This window comes from Cheilinus undulatus, linkage group 5, assembly GCF_018320785.1.
Source record: "Cheilinus undulatus linkage group 5, ASM1832078v1, whole genome shotgun sequence".
NCBI lineage: Eukaryota > Metazoa > Chordata > Actinopteri > Labriformes > Labridae > Cheilinus > Cheilinus undulatus.
In genome coordinates, this window is record NC_054869.1 from 35,912,954 (window position 1) to 35,935,316 (window position 22,363).

The 22,363-nt window shown below is 39.8% G+C and overlaps 1 protein-coding gene across 1 annotated transcript in view; it reads right to left on the reverse strand.

Annotated features, from left to right (window-relative positions):
* pde4d (phosphodiesterase 4D, cAMP-specific) overlaps positions 1-20,516 on the reverse strand; it is a 386,351-nt gene extending 365,835 nt beyond the window's left edge. The window contains exon 1 of the mRNA XM_041787609.1: positions 20,388-20,516. The gene's annotated coding sequence lies outside the window, so the exon portion shown is untranslated. The remainder of the gene's footprint in view (positions 1-20,387) is intronic.
* Positions 20,517-22,363: the final 1,847 nt, after the last annotated feature.

Consider the following 22,363-nt stretch of genomic DNA (forward strand, 5'->3'; position numbering starts at 1 on the left):
GTAGAAATATGCAATCTTTTCAGACTCTGGTACGCACCACCACTGAGTCATCAACAAATAAAGCATCTCCAAATATTCAAAAATTTAAGATAACATACTGTATGTTATCAAGGGAAAAAGTAGGATTTCTCTTAATGCAGAAGTCCAGAAGTATTTTACCTAACGTCAGGGTTCTGATAGTTCAGAAAAGTATTAAATAGTAAATAAATGAAGCCTAGTATTAGTTCATAAAGGACTCCGTAGCTCCTCCAGCCAGCTATGATCAGCTGATGGCTAGCTGATCTCAATTATTACAGCGCTTCCTCTCAACACAGTGGTGTATTTAAATATGATGTACCTCTCATTAATCCTTGCTCTTATTAATGCTGATGCACCACGCTGCCGCCGCTGCTGCTGCTGGCAAAGCTTGACCTCCTCCACCCCAGCCTTCTCTTTTATAGCATGAAGCTTGTTGCACCCTCATATTCAGATTCATGCTACAATGAATTGATTGCTTCTGAACTAATTTTATTGTATTGTCATAAATGTATATAGGGCCCTATGACTTCCGCATCAATGGAATCGCAAATGGAATCCCAGAATTGGCCAATAAAAATGGAATCTACTATTGTGGAAATCTAATATCGTGGAAATTGAGTGAATTTAACTGAAATGCTGTGGTTTTTTCACAAAGAGGAATGTATATCTGAGGAATATGTTCCAGGGGATCATTAAAGCATGGCACAACTTGTGCCTAACCCCGCCCCCTCCTAAACAATACAAAGCATGTCAAAACAGCTGCACAAAACACCAGCAAACATCACATAGCTCAACATGGGGCAGTACAGGGTGAGATAATGTTGCACCTATAAGAAAACTCATCCATGCTTTGAGTTATTTAACCTCACCACACCAGAGTCACAGAGAGAGAGGAGTGTCTGTGTGCGAGACACACCGCTGAAGTCACAACTTGAAGACCTACTCACCCCTCGGAGGCTTCAAACTCCAGATTTTATTAAGTCCCGTTGTCTACATGATGTTACAGTCTGGCATCTATCAGCTTAATAATTCCTCCTGTAAATACTGTAGTACCTTTGGTTGCCAATACGTGTCTGCATTAACGTAGCGGTCTGATATGAGGCAAGCGGACAGACAGCAAGGATGGAGAGAGATGAGGAGAGAACCGTTACAGTCAGGAGTAAAAACACAATGCAGCATCAAACTGCATGGACTGTTACAGACTGAGAGTAAAGAAAACTTTAGGTAACAGGTTTACTTTTAACCATTTAACTTTAATGTTACCTTATTAAGTCTATCACTCTGTGTTTGAGAGAAGAGAAGGATTTCTTCATTTACATTATAAACATCAGTTAAGATGTGATTATACACATGGATGTGTCTTATAATGTTGGAAATATCTGTTATACTGGTTATAATTATTTTATATCACAGTTATCCAGACAGCGGCTCCTGGGCCAACTGTGGCCCTTTTTCAATAAATCTAAGGTTATTTCAATTTAATTAGTGAACATTTTATTCATTTTAAATAAACAGGACACTCTTTTTATAGTAAAATTAGTGGAAAGGTTAAAAAACGGAATTCCAAAAAATTAAAACAGAAAAAATGGAATTTGGGGGAAAAAAAAAAAAAAAACGGATTTCATGGGGCCCTATTTATCCATCCATATGGAGGTCTCTGGCTATGTGGTCCTTGGAAAGTCAAAGCATCCTGCTTTACTAACCCAGGGAGCATTTTTGAGCAGTGAAACCGTATATCCATTTTGCAATAATGTATAATAATATGTATGACAAGAGTGTTCCTGACTGAAACTGAAATAATAACTTGAATTTTGTTTAGAGTATAATAGTTAAGTTATCTTTCCTTAGTGAGAGATTGATTGTCCATAGGCTGAATTATCCGTCATGCTTGCTGTTAAACTGAGGCTTAATGTTGTTTGAAATATTAGACTCGGGTCCTCAGTGAAATTTGTGTTCATGAGGTTGAACCTTTGTCATTATCTGTTTTGGGTCCAGTCATCCTATGACTTTTTGTTTCTAGATTCATGGCATTAACTGATTCTCTATTAGCCTACTGGCTGGTGAGTGTGTTCCTCTAAAGTTGCTTATATGCCAGCGTGATCTGTCGCTTGTTGGATCCACTACTATAGCTGGTTTGAAAGGCAGTCCTCAGCTGTTGTTTGTCTAAAGCCAGATGTAATATTATTGCTCGTTCATTAGTCTAATTCTCTGTTCTTGCCTGTTCTGTGGTTGGACCAATGCCTGCTCTTGAGTCATATCCATTTGCTTGTTCACAAGTCAGAACTGCGTCATTAGTTTTGAGAAATTTAGATCCACTTTTATGGCTTGTTACATCAGCCTTTACTACTCATTTTATATTGCTTGTGAGTGAGTCCAATAATCTATTACTTAAGTTGAAGGCACAATATTGATTTTGGCCAGTATCCAATATGTCAGTATTTCCTAGCACATTTTAGCCCTCTTCATTCATTTATGGTTGAGAACACCAAGTTTCACCTGTAGAAGAATGGCCTGTTCCTTTTATTGTAACAGTCTGTTTGGTGTGAGATAAACATTATTAAAATTAGTGCTTTAAATTAATTTAAAAACATAATCAAGTTAATCACATCACTATGCTGTGTGATCACAGCATTTCTTTAGTTTTAGTAATTTTTAGATTTTTAAATGTTCTTATCATCAAGTGTTTATTTTCATTAATTTAACTTCATGTACAGCACTTTGAAAGCGCTTTTTACTAAAAAAATGTATTATTATTATTATTATTATTGTTATCTATAAATCAACATTTAAAATACTACCATTTACTTGTATGTTTGATTGAGGTAAATAAGTACAAGTATGGTGTTTAAATGAAGTAATATTAAACAAACTAGAGTTTTTAAACTTATTTGCGGTTTGTAAATCAGAGTGTCTTAATTCACTGAGTAATAATACTTGCAGACTGCAAATGAGCCCAGCAGGCAAACACATCAGGCACAAATTAACTTCTGCTGTAAAGTGAATGATCAGGTGTGCTGTTACCCCGAGATAGCTCAAGTTGCTGACTGGTGTCCAGTGGTCTCTTGTCAGTGTAATAAATGTAGCTCGGGCCAGCTGCTCCACTTTAGTTGCCTTTTTAGCTGCCATACAGTTCATGGGTTCTTGTGACAGTAGTTCTCGTAGGTGTTCTGTGGTACGGGCCGTCTGAGGCGACGCGGATGGAGTCTTGAAGCCCTTTGCCGTCAACATTGTCGATGGTCTGCAGTCTCTGGCGACCCATTAGCGATCGCATTAGTTAGCTTAGATGTTGTTGTTTTGGGGACAAATCCAGGTCTGCTGGACTGTGCCGGTGTAGCTTGGTGTTATGGCTTGATCCCGTGTTGTTGTTAGTGCCTTTGCTAGCATTAGTAACATCATCTATCATAGCTTGATCCCGTGTTAATGTTAGCGTCTTTGCTAACATTAGAAAAGATGGTAGGGGAGAGTGGGGTGAGTTGTGCCAGTTTTTACTCAAAGTGACTTTAAAGTGAGGCCATGACAGTAATGCCTCCAACTTAAGTACATACATACATTTCAGGATGTGGTGCATCCCTGGGAAAAATAACTTTTGATCTGAAATAAACTGTTTAAGAAATATAGCTTTCGGAAAAAAGTGGTCTCGTGGCACAACTTGCCCCCGGTGCGGGGTAAGTTGTGCCTTTGGGGAGAATACGTTGGGGTAAATTTTGCCAGTGATTATTGAAGATTATTGAAGTAAAACAGAACATTTTAATCTCATAAACTGTAATGCTATATAAAGGCAAGACAACTTCAATACAAAATTACCCATTTAAGGTTTATTTAGATATCGTCACCCTATTAAACTAATGGCATAAGTCCTATTTTCTAGTTTTTGGGAAAACACAAAAAACCTTAATACACATTATATGATATTTGTGAATCATTTCAGGCAAAAAGGCTTTGGCAATAGATGCCTGTTGACATACATAGAGCGCTGTCTGTCATTTATGTAACATATGAATAACATGATTTAGGCCAATTTCTGAACATCTCATTTTGACTTAGGCCACTTAAAAAAATAACAATGCTCTTTAAGAACAGTGCAAACTCAAAACTAAAATCAGTGTTAGCTAAATGAACAAATGGCAGGTAAATCAAACACTAATGAGGCATGTCCATCTCCTCACTTCTCCAGCTGTTCTTGGCAATTCTTTTCTGACTTCTAGGTGTGTAGGTCTTGGTGTGTGGTTGTGTGGATTTGTTGTGGTTGTGTGTCTGGGTGTGTAGGTCTGGATGAGAAGGTGTGTGGGTTAGGGTCTAGGTCTGTTGGTCTGGGATTTGTATCTCTGGGTGTGTGGGTCTGGAGTTGTGGGTATTTGGGTCTGGTTGTGTGGGGGTCAGGGTTTGGGTGTGTCTATGGGTCTGGGTTTGTGGGTGTGCCACTGGCACAACTTAACCCAGGTCCTTTGGCACAAATCACCCCAGTCCCACCATTTTGAAAAACTAGCATGATCCAGCAGTTTAGAGCTAACATCATGCTAACTGCATAGACTCATTGTGTAGCCTACTAAAGCACTAAAACATGTGTGAAATGTTTTCAAACTTGTCTATATAATTGTTCAGACACAAAAAACCTTGATCATAGAAATTTTACTTTGAAAGGCAAAAAACAGTTTTTTGAGCTAAAATGTGCTTACCTCTGATGCCATATGTCTCTCTTTTATGCAGGATGAGTAAAATGAATGACTCTTCAAAATATGTGGTCACATGACCAATTTCTTCTATGGTTTTCTGTAAACAAAGGGTGGCACTACTTCCCCCTGGCACAAATCACCCCACCCTCCCCTACTTCAGACTCATTGTGCTTCGGTGTAAAGACAGTTCATCACCGCAGTATCATCCAGACTTCCATTAGGCACCTTTTTAAATTGAAATTTGCCGTGAAGCAGACCTAACACTAACACTAACACTAACACTGACCGAAATATAACACTGTGCCTTCATCGGTGAAACTACGCAGATCTCTGAGTTTATGTGCTGCCTGCATGACTCGCTGGTGTGAGACAGTGCTCAGTTTGTGTCTGCAGACTTCAGGGAATTTTATGAACTTCTCTGATTGACCCGACGGTTTCACAAGAACACAGTCAGGCTTCAAGTCCTGTTTCAGCATCCCGAATAATTTGATAAGACTTATATTGATAATAAATTAACACTAATAAAACAGAAACATACTATTGCCACAGACAATGACTGAGACTAAGTAGGTTAAAGTTCATCATCATATAGTCAGGATTCAACAGGTCATAGAAGCAGCGTTATCCCTTAAAATGTGTTCTCTAGATCAGTGGATGGTCTTAAAGGTCAGATTTTTATGGTGGATGAACTCGCAAACAAAAAATGTGCAAAAATTTAAAGTCACCACTTTTTTTAAAAATAAACCATATTCCTGTACTCTAAAGGTTCACCTTTGAGACATCATCAGACCACTGTGTGAATGATAAAACTTGCTAGAATGTGAAATATCACATTTATGCATAAAGTAGAGTATGTTACAATGATTAAGTCTCCCTTTACTTTAATGACAAATTGGATAATAAAAATAAACTATTATAGAAGAAATAAAGTGTAGGCACCCAAAATTTCCTTGGAGAGGATCCCTAAAACCCCAAATATGACATAATCTAATGTAATAATTTAACTTCTTTTCCTTGTCACTTTAAGAAATGTAAATTGTCATCAGAACTTAATTGCACTTTGTAAAATATATTTTCTTTGGAGAACCTGTTAATACCAATTTTTAATATAGAAGTAGTTCATTTAAGGGGCCCAGCTTCTTTTCTCATTTGTCTAGTACTACTTCTCTTGAAAAAGCAAAAGTGACTGATTAAAAAGTGCAATATTTATTATTAGAGTACTCAATTAATCATCAGAAGAATCGATAGAGTACTCGACTACAAAAAGAATCCATTGCTGCAGCCCTACTGTGGTCTGTATCCGTTTCATTGGATCTATTTCAAATTAGGGCTGAACAGTTTGGGGAAAAAAATCTATTTGTGTTTTTTTTTTTTTTTTTCTTTTTTTTTTTTAAACCCAATATTGCAATTGCGATTTAATATGTGATTATTTCTTTAATTCCTCATCTCATGCATTTAAAAAAAAACAAGCATTAATTAATTCTTTACTATAACCAACATGACATTAAATTAAACTAGGGCAGAACAATTTTTGAAAAATATCAAATCGTAATAATTTTGTACTCATTTTGCACATTTGGTATGAACTGCTGTATTAAAGGGAATGATAATTTTATATAATTCTCATATTTAATTAGAAAATTATACAAAAGTGAAGACAACAGGATTTTTTGTACACTATTCTAAAAATATGGCACTAGAATGATTACATGATATGTAATGCACGATGTCTCTGCTGCAAAAAAAGTTTTAAACTGGTATTTGACACAACTTTCAGGTTAAAGAAATATTACACCTTTTTTGATTTGAAAATTGCAGCAGGCCATGTTGTGATTTAATCTAATTTGCACTTAATTGCCCAGCCCTATTTTAAATTCATCTAGGCAACTGTCCAGACTCCATGCTTGAAACTACTGTATAAATGATGAGCATCATATGTAGGATACCAATAACGCTGTTCAGTATCAGTAGAGGCAGAGGGTCAATTAAACTCTTGCTAAAACTGGTCTAACCTAACACATCAGATAGACCCTTTCATATATTCACTGCATGGATATATTTCAAATTCACCTGGGAAAGCTCCCACAGAAAGCATAAAGCTAACCTTGCAAAGCATATGGGTTTGCAAATCCACTCTGAAAAGCTCCAGTCTACAACATGTGTGCCGCACCGAACACAGTTCGAATCAGTGTCACTGGGGGAGAAAGAGGTGGTAGCTATGGATGGGTTTTAGTTCTACTCAAAGCCGTTTTCAATGGCTACCTAGTGGCATCCATGCTAATCTCTTCAGTGACAGGAATTGTTTTCAGGCTTGCAGTACAACTAAACCACATCTGTAGCTACGGCCTTGTTCTTCTCAAATGATGCTGGTTGGTCTATTCATTCTCTGATTGAGAATGAATAAAGCTCTGCAATATATGCCTGACATGACAGACATGGAATCTGGCTAATACATTTGTATTGCAAGGTTAGCTCAGACCTAAAACTTAAGTCATTAAAAAAAGACTTTAAGATATGATGAATGACAATCAAACATCTGCAAACTTAATTGCTGTATATTTGGACATTCTGCCAATATGTGCAGCTGATATGTTGGCTATAAATATCAGTGGAAAAGCTGCATCAAATTATTCAAGAAATGCTCCTTAGTTAATTCTCCTTTAGTCCATATTTCATAAAATCTCTTGGCCACTAATTACTTCCACAAAAAAGATCCAGATCCAGATGCCATGACTACAATGTGTAAAAGCAGAAACTAGCAGCCAAAAGATTTTAAGGATCACTATAAAAAGTAAGCTTTTAATAAGTTCAGAAGAATTATTGATCCTGCTGCAGTGGGAATATAATTATTTATAGAGCACATTAAAGACACCGGCTCATGTTATGTTCTTGGGTACGTTTGAATCTGTTTCCCTATTAATCTGTTTCTTTTCCTACTGAAACCCTTGCCAGAGTACATTTTAGTCTTCCAAAAGAGAGAGGAAGAAAGACAGTCTGGTTTGAACTTGTGCTTGCTTTCTTGTTTAATCCAACTTGTTCAATCATATAATAGAGTCCACTAGTATAAATGCCTACAGGGACACACCTTCTCAAAGTTATTGCATTCTTTGAATAGGTCACACCTTGTCTCTTACATCCAGCAGGGCCCTCACCCTGCCTTCATTTGTGCCAGTTTGTCACACAAACACTTGAGCCTCTTGATGTGAGCAACAATCCCATAAGTGGGTTCTTTTTTAAGCACACCCTGCAATCAATTCAGGAGAAAGAAAGCAACAAAAGAAACAACACTGGCTTGTGAATTCTCCATAAATATGTCCTGATGCAATAAGACTGAATTAATGTGTTAAAGAGGAAGTTGAAAGATTGACAAAAGTGAGAAGAGAGAAGAGTGAAATTAGCATTGCACATGAAGGTGGCCTCATTTATTGTTGGCTAACAGACTTAATTCCAATGTCCTGGTGCAGTCCTGAGTGGAGTTATGACCTTATAAATAGCATAGTTCACCTGAATAAACACTCTGGTTTTAAAGCCAACTGTAAGCCTTTTCTACTGACAAGAAACGAGGATGATATTCAAAGTAATGCTCAATGCAAATAGCAAGAGTAAGCTCAAGCAAATCCTTTCTGGCTCTGTTGCAGGAAAAAAAAAATCAAACCATGTAATCCATATACCACCCCTTCTGTTTATTCATCCAGTCCTTGCACAAACACTCGCTGTCAAACCTACTCAGCTCTGATTATTCTGTGGAGTGTGCTCGCTCCAAGCAATGCAATCAGTTCTCAGCAAGAGACAAGTTGATATGTTCCAGTGCTACTCTCTGTCAGACATGTACTGCTGCTGGAAGAGTCCTTTATAATGAGAGCGCTTATTCTATTGTCAGGATCAACATTGAAAATTGCTTATGATTATCATCACTAGGTTTGCCTTTTTCTGATCATTGGAGGACGTACACAGATTTTGATGGCATGTTTGTGTGAGGGTGACTGCAAGAGCACAAATTAACTTTTATTTTCTTCTGTTTTAGCTTCTGTCAGATTTTACTCATCAAGAATCTTTGTCTGAAAAATGAAAACATACAAGGCTATTTTGAAATGATATCTATACCTTGTTTGAGGTCTTGAATTCAGATAATGCATGACAGTTAGACTGGGGGCAGGAAGTGCTCTGCTATCTGCTCCATCTCAGGGTTCATTCTCATCCTGACCAGGGGCGGATACAGTGGGATACAGTGGTAGCCAGAGCAGCCTGGGCCCCTCTGAAATCTGACTGGCCACTCAATCAGATTTTGGAAGGAATATCAAAGTGTCCCAGTTGTCCTTATATATTTTTTGGGATGTGGCCCTCAGTGGAAAAAAATGGTATTTGTAACAAATATTGTCAATTTAATTTTAATTTTCTTTAATGTTAGTTTAATTTTCTATGTGATATATATGGGGTAATAGGCATGATGGAAGAGCTCATCCTGGTTTGGAGAGCACTTTTCAATCATTTTAACACACTGTAAGACTGACAGGTGAGAGGTTATTAAAATGAGATAGCATAAATAACCAAAAACGCCACATCAGCCCTGTTCCTAACAGCTGATAGATCACACTTTTAGTTTTAAGTAAACAGTGCTCAGTCACTTAAAGTTTTTTTTGCACTCTATTCAAATCTTTTAGCAATCATCTTTTAATCTGTAGAGTTTTCCTAGAATGCCTTTGCGCATTAAGCTGGTTACACACCGCTACGCAGTAACTACCCTGAAAACGGCGAGTCCCCAGAGATGCCGAGCGTTTCTTAAAGCGGCTGCTGCCGCCGCGTTACAAGGCAGCAATGACATAGAGGTGCTTTGGTGAACGTCACAGCAGAGCCCGTCCACATGCCCATCACAACCCCCCCTCCCCAAAACAAGTAGAGTACCTCACAATCTCTGTATATTAACGTATAATGTACTATAAAACAAAGGGGAAAATACGGTTCTGTCATCAGAATAATTCCCCCTAGAAAATACATTTCAATGGTTGGTTCCACAGTTTTTCTTCTGGTTGTCTTTGTACGACGGTAGAGCCGTGTTGTAGAGCTCAGGATATTCCGACACCAACATTATGAGCTCCTCCATTGTTTGCTTTGACCCGCGAAGCCTGCTACTTCCGGGTTCTCTCCCTCCTTTGATGTGATTGGCTGCTGCCAGGCGGCTCCCAACAGAAAGTTCAACACGCTGAACTCCAAGCGGCAGGGCAAAATCAGTGCTCTTTCACATGGGCGCCAACCGCTTCTGGGTCCTACCACCGCGCTTAAAACAGCTTCCCGTCTGCTGCCCCTCCCTCATTAAAATGACTTAAAGAATTCTGACCTAGAGGAACACTAATATGGCAGGACTGGTGTACTAAACATGAGGGAAGATTGAAGTGAAATTTACAATGGATGAGAAAACTAAGTTAAGCTAACAAAAATGTATAAATAAAATGGCGTTGATATGCACAACACTAGAAAAGCTTTCGTAAATGCAATACACAATATCTAGTTTACTTTACTGGGGTCAGAAAGTTATTTTACTAGGTTTTTTTTAAGGCAATCGGTTGCATGATTTTTTGAAGTAAGGTTTACTAATCAGGTTTTACAGTGCAAAGAAAATAATCCTGCTCAAAGACCATAAAAAGACATATTTATTATGTTTCCAGCTTAAAAAGAAAACATTGCCATAGCCTGCAGCACAAAGCGTCTCTTCTCTTTTGTCTTTATCTGTTGTTTGAAAGAGCAGCATCGCTCTGACCCAGTCCAAACATAGAAAATGTCAACTGTTGTTTACGGAAAATTTCCTGCAGCACAGGCAAACAAAGTGTTTGATATTTGTTAAATGAAGATGCAGGAAGTAGCGTGCGAGAGATGACCAAAAGATGACCACCGCATACCATCTCTCTCTTGAGACATTATAAAGCCCCCCCCCCCCACCCTTCCCCTCAAAATCCAGGCCAAGGCTGATCCCAATCACTAGCTGTGACTGTAAAGTATTCTACACTGTTTCTTTTCATTTAAAAAAAAGCTAAGAAAGCACAATGACAGGACTTCCAGTGTAATACGGGTAAAGGGAAGTACATGTAAGCTTAAGGCTACAGCTGGTTTTCTCTTCTTCTTGTCCTCTTTTATGTCCTTTGGAGGTCATTCTTCCTGCCTAATGTAACAGTCATCACAACTGGCTGCAGAGGCAGAATCCTCCCAAGTATTGCCATGTGTTTCATTAACCCTACTAATGTTAGTGACATCAATTAAAGGTTAAATCTGCATAACACTGTGGTCATAGTAAAACCTTGTATTGTGGTTCCCTTGACACTACACAGCTGTGCTCTACTGTAGAAAGAGAAAAACAGACAGAGAAAGAGAGAGGGGAGATAAATTTATCTCCTTGTCTTTCTCCTCTATAATGTTTTGGACATGTCTGTATAACTCATCATGTGTCACTGGATGGGCCTGTGGTGCTGCCTTTTAAGGGCGTGCAAAGGGAAAACACTCCAGTAAAAGTTCAAAGGTCATACTTGTTTCAAATATCAGACAGCACGATGGCCAAGGGATTCAGGACAATTCAACCAAACATCTTGAGCGAGGAACATCCTTTACCTGTCCTGTAAGATAACAAAAGATTTTTTTTTTCATCACTTCAAAGGTGAAATCAGATGTAAACATAGCTGGTAGAGTACCTTTCGAGTATATATTTGAAAGGAGTGGACTTTTACAATCAATCCATCAGCAGCCAGGTAAATGTATCCAAAGCTAGATTTACTCCAAAGTCCCAAAAATGGCCTCTAAAAGCTCTGAGTATACTTTCCAGCTCAGTGTTATGGGAAAAAGAGTTTCCAATAAAAGATACTTGGATGCCTTTGGCGTCACTTGCTTATATGTGTTTGTGTTTGCATGTCTCTGTGTATGTATGCATATTGCAATCCTTCTGCCCAAGAGCATTGGAGGACTTTTTCATACTCTCCCATGCCAGAAAAAACAGAGAATAACAAACAGTGGCTTTATTATTGTAGTGAATATGCTTTGGGAAGCAAACGAAATGATTTTCCATTAACTCCCACTCATAAAAGCCAAGAATGGCTCAGGGAAACCTGTGACATTTGACTTTGTTGGCACCAAACACCGCAGTCCTCTACTGTTACTTAACGCTTGACCCTTCATCTCTGGATACTCCTAATAGCTCAATCATTCACATCTGAGCCATCTGAATACACAAGAACAACACATAAACACTTGAGTGGCATTGTCACCCTCAGTTTGTGTCTTATTCCTCATGTGCAGTGAAGCAGAAGGACACACAGTGCAAGGAGACACAGATCCTTCTTCAGGAGACATAAGCCGCAGTGCTGATGCTTTTTGTCTCTGTACAGTACCCACACAGAGTACATCGAGCCAAGCTCATTACTCCGCGCTCCCATTCACTCACTTTGGCAAGCAATGACACTCATTCAGAAAAGGGAGCTTCTTTCTGCAGCCTTCTTTCTGCAGAGTGCTCAATTTCAGCAGGTTTTATTCAGTGGATTGTTTTATGTGATGTTTCAGGCATTGTCTTTTTAAATGAAAGCATCTTTTGGCTGAGGGAGGAGCTTGTCTTCTGACATCAGAGGCTAAGAGTCAGATTAAATAAACTTAGCATGAAAAGTAAGGAAATGTGTGTTTGGTGGATTATTTCTTTGTATTAACTGTGTATGGTTCTTCCACACGCTACTGTGGCTCCTGTTTGTTAAATGATCAAATTGTTAAATTGTCAATATGTCTTATTTCTTCAAACTTCAATCATCCAATCCGCCAAACACCAAACAAGTCAATGGCAGAATAAGCTGTTTCGCAATGGCAGAGAAGATTTGGCAAATTTTTCATGGACGCAACCCACATACTCAGCTCTGCTGCTCATCCCACAAATGCATGTTCTATGTACAAATGTAGCACCATTTAAAAGGGAAATAAACAGGCTTTGCAACAGTATAAGATTTGTTGCCAAGAAGCATTGTTACAACAAAGAAATAATCCACCAAACACACATTTCCTTACTTTTTGTGCTACGTTTACATAAAAGTATAGCTGTTAACCATGAAAGGCTTGAATTGTACTGTGCATGGACAGTTCAATACTCAAACACAATGGGCAAAATAAGGGTTATTTAATACACGCACACTGTTCTACTATTGTTGCATTTGCCTTAGTATGATGATTGGTGTGAGATTGGAGGTTGTTATCTCTTTATAAAATGTCTTTATCAGCACTGACGCACATATCAGGAACAGATGCCATAGCTGATAGAAGGTTTAGAAAAAATTCTCCTATTGGCTAGAATATTTTATTCAAGGCATCCAATACAGCTAATTGGATTGTGTATAGTTTACTCTTACAGCTGGCAACATTTGGGTAATTGGTCAAATTGATGACAAATAATAGCTACTTTCACACTGCCTCTCTTTTCTGTGTCTGTTACACCTACGTTCCACAACGCCGTCCTGTATGAAAGCGACCGCAATGGGGGGTCAATTTCGCCCCACCTCTGATCCAGATCGAGAGATAGTATCAGAGCCGTAACAGACTTTTCCGCAACGAGTGTGAAAGGACGTCACGGCATTCCACAACGGCGAGTGTGCGCTGCTATCTCCATAAGTGCGGTTTAATCGAGCGGCATTTCATCGGAGAAAACAACGGGGGAATAAAACAAAGAATAATGTGGATTAACTGGAGAGACTGCAAGGTTAAAGCTGATCACACTGTACAGGAGAGGAGAGAGCAGACACATCTCTGCTCACAGCAGCGTCTGAAAAGTTCCATGATGTGTTCAAGTGAGCTCGGTACTCTGAAGTTTCCGGCTTTGACACTGCTTAAAGTCGGCCCTCCAACTCAGAAACATGGAGCACCACTAGTCTTCTGGTTAACACCATGTAGGGTTAGGATTAATGTCACATATCGTATCACGGCGCATTGTGTCATGTTGCATTGCGCACTTGTTGTCCATACTGCATCCATTAAATGTTGAATGCTCTGCCTTGCAAATTTCAGGTTCCCCTTGTAAATAGTGTAATCTTAGCACTTTTATTTTGAATGGGGACAAACAGAAGTGTGGTGCTTTATACTTACAGCCCTTTGACAGCTGTCATCCTAATAAGTTTGCCTCTGTCTGACTTGTGCTTGCACTTTTAATTCCTTGTCATCTCCCTCCTTTCTCATTCCCTGCCCATCTTGGTAGGGTTGTTCCAATACCAGTATCGGAAATACGTTCGATACTTAAAATGCAGGTATTGGTATTGGCAAGTGCACAAGTTTATGCACCGATCCGATACCGTTTGGTTTAGTTTTATGTTTTGCTTTGTTTAGCCATGCTAAATGTTAGTACTTTAAATCGGAAACCAATTCTTCTTCGCTATCGGAAAGCACTGCATGCATGGGCTACCCTTTTTAGAGCACTGAAGAAGAACCAAAGGACCCGCTGCAGCAGCAAAGAATGATGGCTGCGTGCCAGTTTTTCTCTGTATGTGATCGTTAAAACACCCTCCAGACCGGCGCGGTCATACACAACAAGAAGTGACACCGTTTATCAAAAGTTAAATAACTTTTGAACCATAAATCAATGCCTCTTACATGTTTTTCCACTTGAAGCTAGCCATTGTGCTTCCCATTGACACTATTGATGCCTTTGAATCCCTTGTGGCAGTATTTCTGGAACTCGATATTGAATGCCTTTTTATCTATTCAAATCAAATTAAGATCATTTATTACCTCCAGCTCTAATGCTAACCGTCAAATTGTTTTCCCTTTGTGAGAGGTTTGTCAGCCTGTTGCAGGCTGTTCTGTAATCATATGATGCTTCCCGAATAGAGCATAATGGAGGGAGAGATAGAGAGAACCCCCTGTATTATTGTTTTTTCAATATTTAGCAGTAAAAGTCAATAATCAGCAGAAAAACAACTTTATGGTCACAGAAATGCTGTACATTAACAACTCAATTTTTTGAGCCATGTTTTGAGTCAAATATAGTTCTAAAATAAAAAAGAAATGATCCGCCGCACACTGAGATAGACTTTACTGTTTATTAGCAAACAGCATGATTCACCTGTAGCTTCTTCAGGTTCGTTCTAAAATAATTTGCTAGTCTGCACAGTCAGTCCAGAAAGTTCACACTGGTATTGGATTAGCGCTCTGTATCGACAAATACACACATAAACTGATTAGTAACTGTAGCTGGCTTATTTTGCAATGAATGACAAATAGGTAGAGGACTTCTTCAATCCAAAGTGTCCAATAGGCCACAACCACAGCGTCCAAGAACCAGTTTGAACTGTTAATGCTGGCAGCAAGTGCTGAGACAGCTGACACTAAGGGTGAGGTGAGTGATGTAGTTTTTAAAGGGTTTGGTGACAAACTGGCACCAGATTCATCCCCTGCCTCCAGATCAGATTATTCACTTGCATTAATCATGTTTCAACCCATGTAGGGCAGTTGCTATCAATCAATCAAACAAACTTTATTTATAAAGCACTTTACATACATAACTCAAACTGCATATTTCTAATGCAATATGTAAAAACGTTTCACTCAAATGTCAGGATTTAGAGCCAAATTGATCAACAACACTACTTAATACCCATCTAAAAACAGAGGTCTGAGGGTTTAGTTGCTCTTTAATGTGGTTAGGCATTAGCTGATATAGAGCTGGGCGATATGGCCTCAAATTTATATCCCAATATATTTTTGCTCTATCCCGATACATGATATATATCGCGATACTTTGAAATGTTCTCTAAGTGGCCGTATAATATTTAATCCATCTCCAAATGACTGGTGATTAAAATAGACTGTTCTATCGGATTTTTAATAAAGTTGCATGCAGAAAGGGTAAAAATCAATATAAAGAATTTAACACACGGTTTTATTTTGAAAAGGACTTCATACAAACTTTTACTAATAAATCAAACATAAAAACTGTGAAATACTTGGTCTTTTATAGTGTATGGACAGTCCTGAAATGTTTTCTGTTATGTTTACTCTTGCTGATTATAAAATTATTATTTTCCTCATTAAGGGTGAAGCAAACCTTCACAAAACTCACCAATCCTGCATGCAGCCGATGGCGAAAACCCTGCAGTCTAGTCCACCATTCAGACTCACAGCTGTGATTATATTGGTCTGTTATCTGTGCCGATGAACGCTGGACCAGTTTCTGACAAGTTCATAACATGGGGGCATCTTTATAGCTTTTTTAAGGAGCTCTCCTGTGTTATCACGGGGGAAAAAGCTTGTTTGGAGGCAGGAACTTTCCGTGTTGTCTGTTTTGAACTGTTAGACTGAGATAAGGCTCCGTAGTTGTGGAGAAGTGGATCGCATTTGTCCGCTGCTGGGCCGTCTTCTCTCTGACACGTACGACTCTGGCAGGGAGTTTTTAGCACAACGCTCATGCCCAGGCAAATCACTTATTCTGGGTTAAGTGTCTTTGTGAAATTTTTAAATCCTGGCTTTTCAACAACACTGGGATCATGTCTTTAGCGGCGTGTTGTGTTACTGCCGCCATTATTTCGGAGTCATCCTGCGACATATTTTAATGATTACTGTGTGAGTTTGACCTCTTCCTTTTTAAAGCTGAACCCCGGCAGATGACAGACCCAGCGCTGTTTCTTGTTGTCTGTCTCTGAATGCAGATAACTAGCCACTAACTCGCCCCACAGCTCTGTTCACCCATAGTGTTTACCTCCTTCCTTCTCCACTGATACAAAAACGCACAGTGCGGAGGAAGGTTTTCTGGATGGGCAGAGGAGTGAGCTCTCTGCTGTCAGAGATGTGTTCAGGGACAATGGGAGAAGCAAAACTCCAGCAAAAAATGCACGCTGACGGCTCAAAACTTCCACATAATTTATACTGGGATGTCCGCGATATAGTCATTTTATACATCGTACGTAGCAAAAGCATCGAGTATACTCAATATATCGCCCACCCCAAGGCTGACACAACATAGATACAACTCTTTTTTTTTTTTTCAAAATTTCTAGATCAAAATATTGCCAAAACGCATGCTCGTTTAGGCCAGCCACACACTACAGGATTTTAAGTCTTATTTTGGCCAAGATTTGACTCCCCCGATGATCGTGGGGGCATATACTGACTGGAGCCTCGTCACCAACAATTATTTGTCTGAGTACTCTGCATGTGTGTGGTGTCGACACGATTAATTTACTGCTCCAAATCGCGTTGTAGCCTCCCAGACCCTGAATCGTAAATATCAAACATGTTTGATATTTACAATTCTTGGTCGTAATGCTGCTGACGGAGTACCCACAACAACCAATGAGAGCAAGCAGACCGGTAGCGTCACCAGACGAATCGTACGTACTTTCACCGCTCACAACCATAAACACAACTGTACCTTAGTTCCAGCCAGGATTTTGTCCTGAGTCTTTTTCTTGTTTTACGATTGTTGCTGCACCTGTAACACACGACAGGACAGCCTGTTGTGGAGAGACAGCAAGACGGTATCGACAGACATTCGTGTTTTTTTTTTTTCCTGAAGTCACGTGATCACGTGGGGTCGTAGGCAGGTCGGTAGGTGTGTGGTCTCCAGTGATCTGACAGTCTGGCTGAGTCGTCTAGTGTGTGCGCTCAGAGGATTAAAGATGAAAAATCTTTGGAAATTGTCCTGAAGTCTGTGGTCTCCCACGGTTTTAAAATTGTTTCAGATTAAAAATTCATCTAGTGTGTGGCCGGCCTTAAGATAACTTCCCTGCACTGTGCTGGTTTGCTTTCAGGCATAATGCCACATTTCCACATATGTATGATTATAGAGGTAAGCCAACAGGAAGTTCAAGTGCCCGCACTTGTTTCACCTTACACCTTTGTCCCTGTCTCTAACCACTCCTTGTCTATTTAGTCTATGTGCTGCATTCTCTCTTTCCTAGTTTATTGTCTGTTTTTTTCACATTTGGCATCTTGTGATTTTTTTCCTGAGTTTCCTTGTGTTTTCTGTCTTTTGGTCTGGAGTATTTTGCCTGAACTCTCTGATAACTTTGTACACGGACTTTATGAAGTAAGTTTTGTTTTTGCTCCTCCATAAATTCAGTTTTGTGTCTTCATTTGGGTCTGCCTGTTTTTGTGAGATTTTTGCAAAGCCATGACAAATCATTACCTTTCTAATCAATCTTTGTAATGCCACAGAGTGTGCTCGAATCTGTCCCTCACCACTCCGCTCTAGTTTGCTTAGGATGCATGCTGGGTCTATTTTCAGTGGAGGCTGCTGCCCGAACACCTCAGTCCATGTAGAGAAGATCCACCCAAGCAGGAACGCAAACACTTAAAGCATCCACTCAACTTCAAAATACAACACAATACATGAACTCTCATTAGTAAAGCTCATCATTGTATCGACATTACATCCCAGGGTCTGAAAGTCACGGCGCTAATAGGATTAGGAAAAGTTTATTGTGGAGGTGGAAAACCATAGGATTTTACATGACACCATAGATCCTTTAAAAGAGAATTATACTGAAGTGAACAGCTCATCAATTTCAGGAAAACAAAGTAACCTGCTGTTTACATGCTACTGTTATGTTGGACTTCATATCGTGTGATCTTGCAATTCTTATATTAATCTGTAGTTTTCCTGTGATCCTGTGATCTCTCATCTCCAGCTGCACAGGGCTATGCCCCACTGCACATCACTCTAGAAATGTGCTTTCAGAAGTCAAGGATATGCAATGTTGGTTGAAGCAAAATTGTGCACACAATGTTTCAGACACAGTACGGAGAATTTTCAGATTAACAGTGTGCACTGAAGGCCTGTTACCAGGAGCTACAGCCTTCACTAGAGGCATGTAGCTGTGGTACAGCTTAGATGCAACATTTTACTGACATTGCAGGTCTCCTTTTATGAATACATGAATTTGTAGTTTGTGGTACTGAAGGACAAGTGACGATGGTAAAACCACTCTGTCAACTAATCTGGCACATTCCTTGTAACTTCCTTGAAGAGACAACAAAATTTAATGTGTGCTCTGTAATAGTTTTCTTATATGCTTTGTTTAAGTCTTAGCAGACATCCATCATTCAGCGTCATCTCTGATCTCTGCGCCGTAGCTGCGTCATAATGGAGCTAGAACACAGGAGGAGAGTGCACGGACCCCCATTATACAGGTCAGACTCTACGCCTGTGACTCTATCCCAGAGCTCAGGTGATGCACAGGTGAAACAATAGACTCACTGTGCTGCTTTTTATCTCACTTATTCATCCACGTGGAGGTGGAGCACAGCGGCTGGCTGGCAGTCTGACAGAATGCATTTGCATAGTAGAGGTCAGGTACAACACAAGGCTCCCTGTGTTCAACACTGCAATAAAGGAGCTCTGGCTGACAGGCAGGTAGATATTAAAACTAACTCCCATACTTTGAAGCTGCAAAGGACAGAAGGAGGCAGCATGTTTGGGTTCATGTTCTGTTGATGTCACATCATGGCAAAGCTGCTTGAAACAATTTTCATTACAAAGTCATGTGAGTCAAGGTCTTTGCTATGAGCGGGGCTGAAATATAAACAAGTGCATACGTTTGTCAGCTGGTTCAACTCTAATCCTCCTGGATCTAATTTGTATGTCATGCAATGATGTAAGTTTTAATCTGACTCTTCATCTGTTCATATCAGTGTGTACATGCCATCCATAAAAGCCAACCCTAAACCTATATATGCTTCTATTTACATTATACAGAGCTGTTTTGATAAGCAACTCAATGAAAATAAGGGGAGTTGTTCTTTGACTGAACAGCAAAGGTGGTAACACCCTCAGAGCAAACTGTGGCGAGTCGCTGAGTATTGATCAACTACATGTGTTAGTTTGACAAGGAAAAGTGTGACACATTCGAACAACTATCACACCCTTACATCAACACGTTCAGCACATCCTAACAGACATATGCTCTCACCTTTTATCTATGTCTGTTTGCCTCTCTCTCTCTCACTCTCTTCATTCCCCTTGTTAAAGCTGCTGCTGGAGTGATACCAAACTTAAAACAGGGGGTTGGTGTTAGGTTATACTCCAATTCATCTGTGTTTACCCTGCAGCTAAATTACACTTCCTGCCAAAGAGACATTGTAAGCAGCCGAGAGGATAAAAGCGCTCCTGACTCAAATACAAACAATGACTATGTCATTTCTTGTTCCCTGTGAATTTATGTGTGACTGCAGTACAATTTCGAGCAGGCCTATTTATAGCCGACTACCGCCGCTGCCGCCACCACCACCCTGCAGCCTGAAAGTCACACCAGGAGATTTTGGGAGGGGAGTCCTTGAGCTCCTCCGTCAACCCCGAAGCATTGCAGTGACAAGTTTGCTGATGAGGTTGGTCACTGTGAAGTCGCACTGCACCTTTCCTTCCTTCCCCTAACTCACCCTAACATCCCTTAAAGACGCAGACTGTAAGTATATACTCTTTTTATTCTAGTGCCTGTGCATGCATGAACACCAACACTGCACATGGCCACTCATGCACACACAACTTCTTACAGCTTAAGATTTCATGATAAGGATTTTTCTCTTGAGTGAAACATATTTTTGGTTAGTGTCATTGTAATGAGTAATTTGTTATTTTGCATGTAATGTGTCACTTGTGCTAAAGAAATCACACAGCAAAAAGAGAAACTCTACCAATGTTGTTGTCACAACAGAGGGGTGACAGGGAGAATAAAGGTTTAAAAATGTTAAACTTACTTTATATCTTTTAATGAGAGTTCCAGAGAAAGTTAGTTTATCCACTCCTGGCTACCGTACAGGATCCTCTGAAAGTCACGATCACAGAAACCAAAACAAACCAAAGTATCTGGTGTGCATCTCTATCACAGCATATCCCACTCGGCTGCTTACTGATGCTCTCTGGAATAAGGAGGGAACTCTGCTCACAGCTCTCATCCTCACAGCCAATCACGTCAGGGAGGTTCTTACCTCTTGGCCAATCATGCAGCTCTCCTGCTCCGGCCTCCCACCCCTCCTCCTCCTGCTGAAAGTTCCCATGGTTGTGGACAAACTCCAAAAGGAGAGGAAAAGAATTGAAAGGGGTTTATTAAAGAGAATAGAAGGGAGAGGACTATGACAGAGTGGAAGGACAACAGCAGTATTTACAGTAAGTAGGAAATGAGAGCAGCTGTGGAAACATTTCCATTTGGAAAAGAGTAATCAGATGAAGAGTGATCACACAGACATGGAAAAAAAACCTTTGGAAACTGCTGTGTCATCAAATAATGGATGGGAAATATGCATTAGCCTCCTGAACGGTTAAGACTCCTGACTCATTCTTGTGACTGTGACCTTTTTAATGAGGTTTCAACTGATACTAAGAGGATTGTTCAACTTTTAGGAAATGATGCTTGTATTTCTAGTAGGAGTCAAAAGAGAAGATTAATACAACTCTTGTTTGTTGTTTCCTCCATCCTCCCGCTAAGCTCTTTTTTCTGACTTTCCTCTGTCCTTCTATTTTCCTTAGTTTTCTCTCCGCATTTTTTTTATACATTAAGAAATGTTTGCACCAGGAACACTTTCTTTGTGTGGTGGCAATTATGAGCCATGGAAAGTAAGATTAGCCTGGCAGAAGTGGGATGAAGGGCGTCGATACCAAGGTCAGCAGTTTCTTTAGGGCTGTATGTGCAGAGATAGAGTTTGTGAAAGACTGTGATGAAGATGTCAGATGAAGCAGTTAAAACTAGTCAGTGCATTTGACGTGGAGTAATAATGGCAGTTGGAGGCCAAAATAAAGGTAGTCAAAAACACTGGATTCTCCTCTCTCTTCTTTCATTAAAGTGGTGGAGTAGAGGGAAGTAGAGTGGATAGCTAGGCCAGACCAGGGCACCTCACCCTGCCTCTGCATCCCCCATTGTCTTTCTGAGCTTTCTCTTGTGACTTTCCATCTTTCTATTTTCTCTTGTGATTTTTCTTTGCAGTTCTTCTTCATATATAATGATGGCATCAGCAAAAGTTGTCATTTTGTGGTGGCAGTTATGAGCCATTGTGCTGAGATATGCAGATTTAAGAGAGAAGTTGGATGTAGGGGATTTATAGCAGTATCATCAGTTTCATTATTTAGAGAGATGGGACTGCAAGGACAGTTTATGACACACAAAAAAAGGAGAAAACAGGAACAATACCAGCTGAGCGCCAAAATGAAGGTAAGATGAAAGTCACTCAACCTCTATGTTCTGAAAATGGGAAGGTAGGAGGAGGTAGAGCATCAGCCTCTCTCAATTTTCTCCTGTAATATGTAATATCAGCACCAGGAATTGTTTTATTTTTTTGTGGTGGCAGTTATGAGCCACAAGATTAGGTATGAAGATTCAGGAGCAGCTGAACAGAAGGGATGGAACGTAAGGGTTTGTCTGGTAGAATTGGGATTTAGGGGGTTCATAGCAATGGTGGCAGTTATGAGCCATGTTCTGGGGTAGGGAGTATCAGGATTGTCACTATCTGGCTAGCTGTGCTAGCTATGTTGGTGCCCTGGGATGCGGGAGATCACTGTTCAGCTGGTGTCGTGGGACTTATTGAATGAAACACAGCGAAGAGGGCCAGTTTTCTGCTGTCCATCAGTCTGCCCTCTGAGGGCAAATATAAAGAACTCGGGTTTTTCTGAGTGCTTATCCTTTCAGTGGGGCAAACATATCTTGTCTTAACTTCAAGCTATTATTTAAACATAAAGCTTA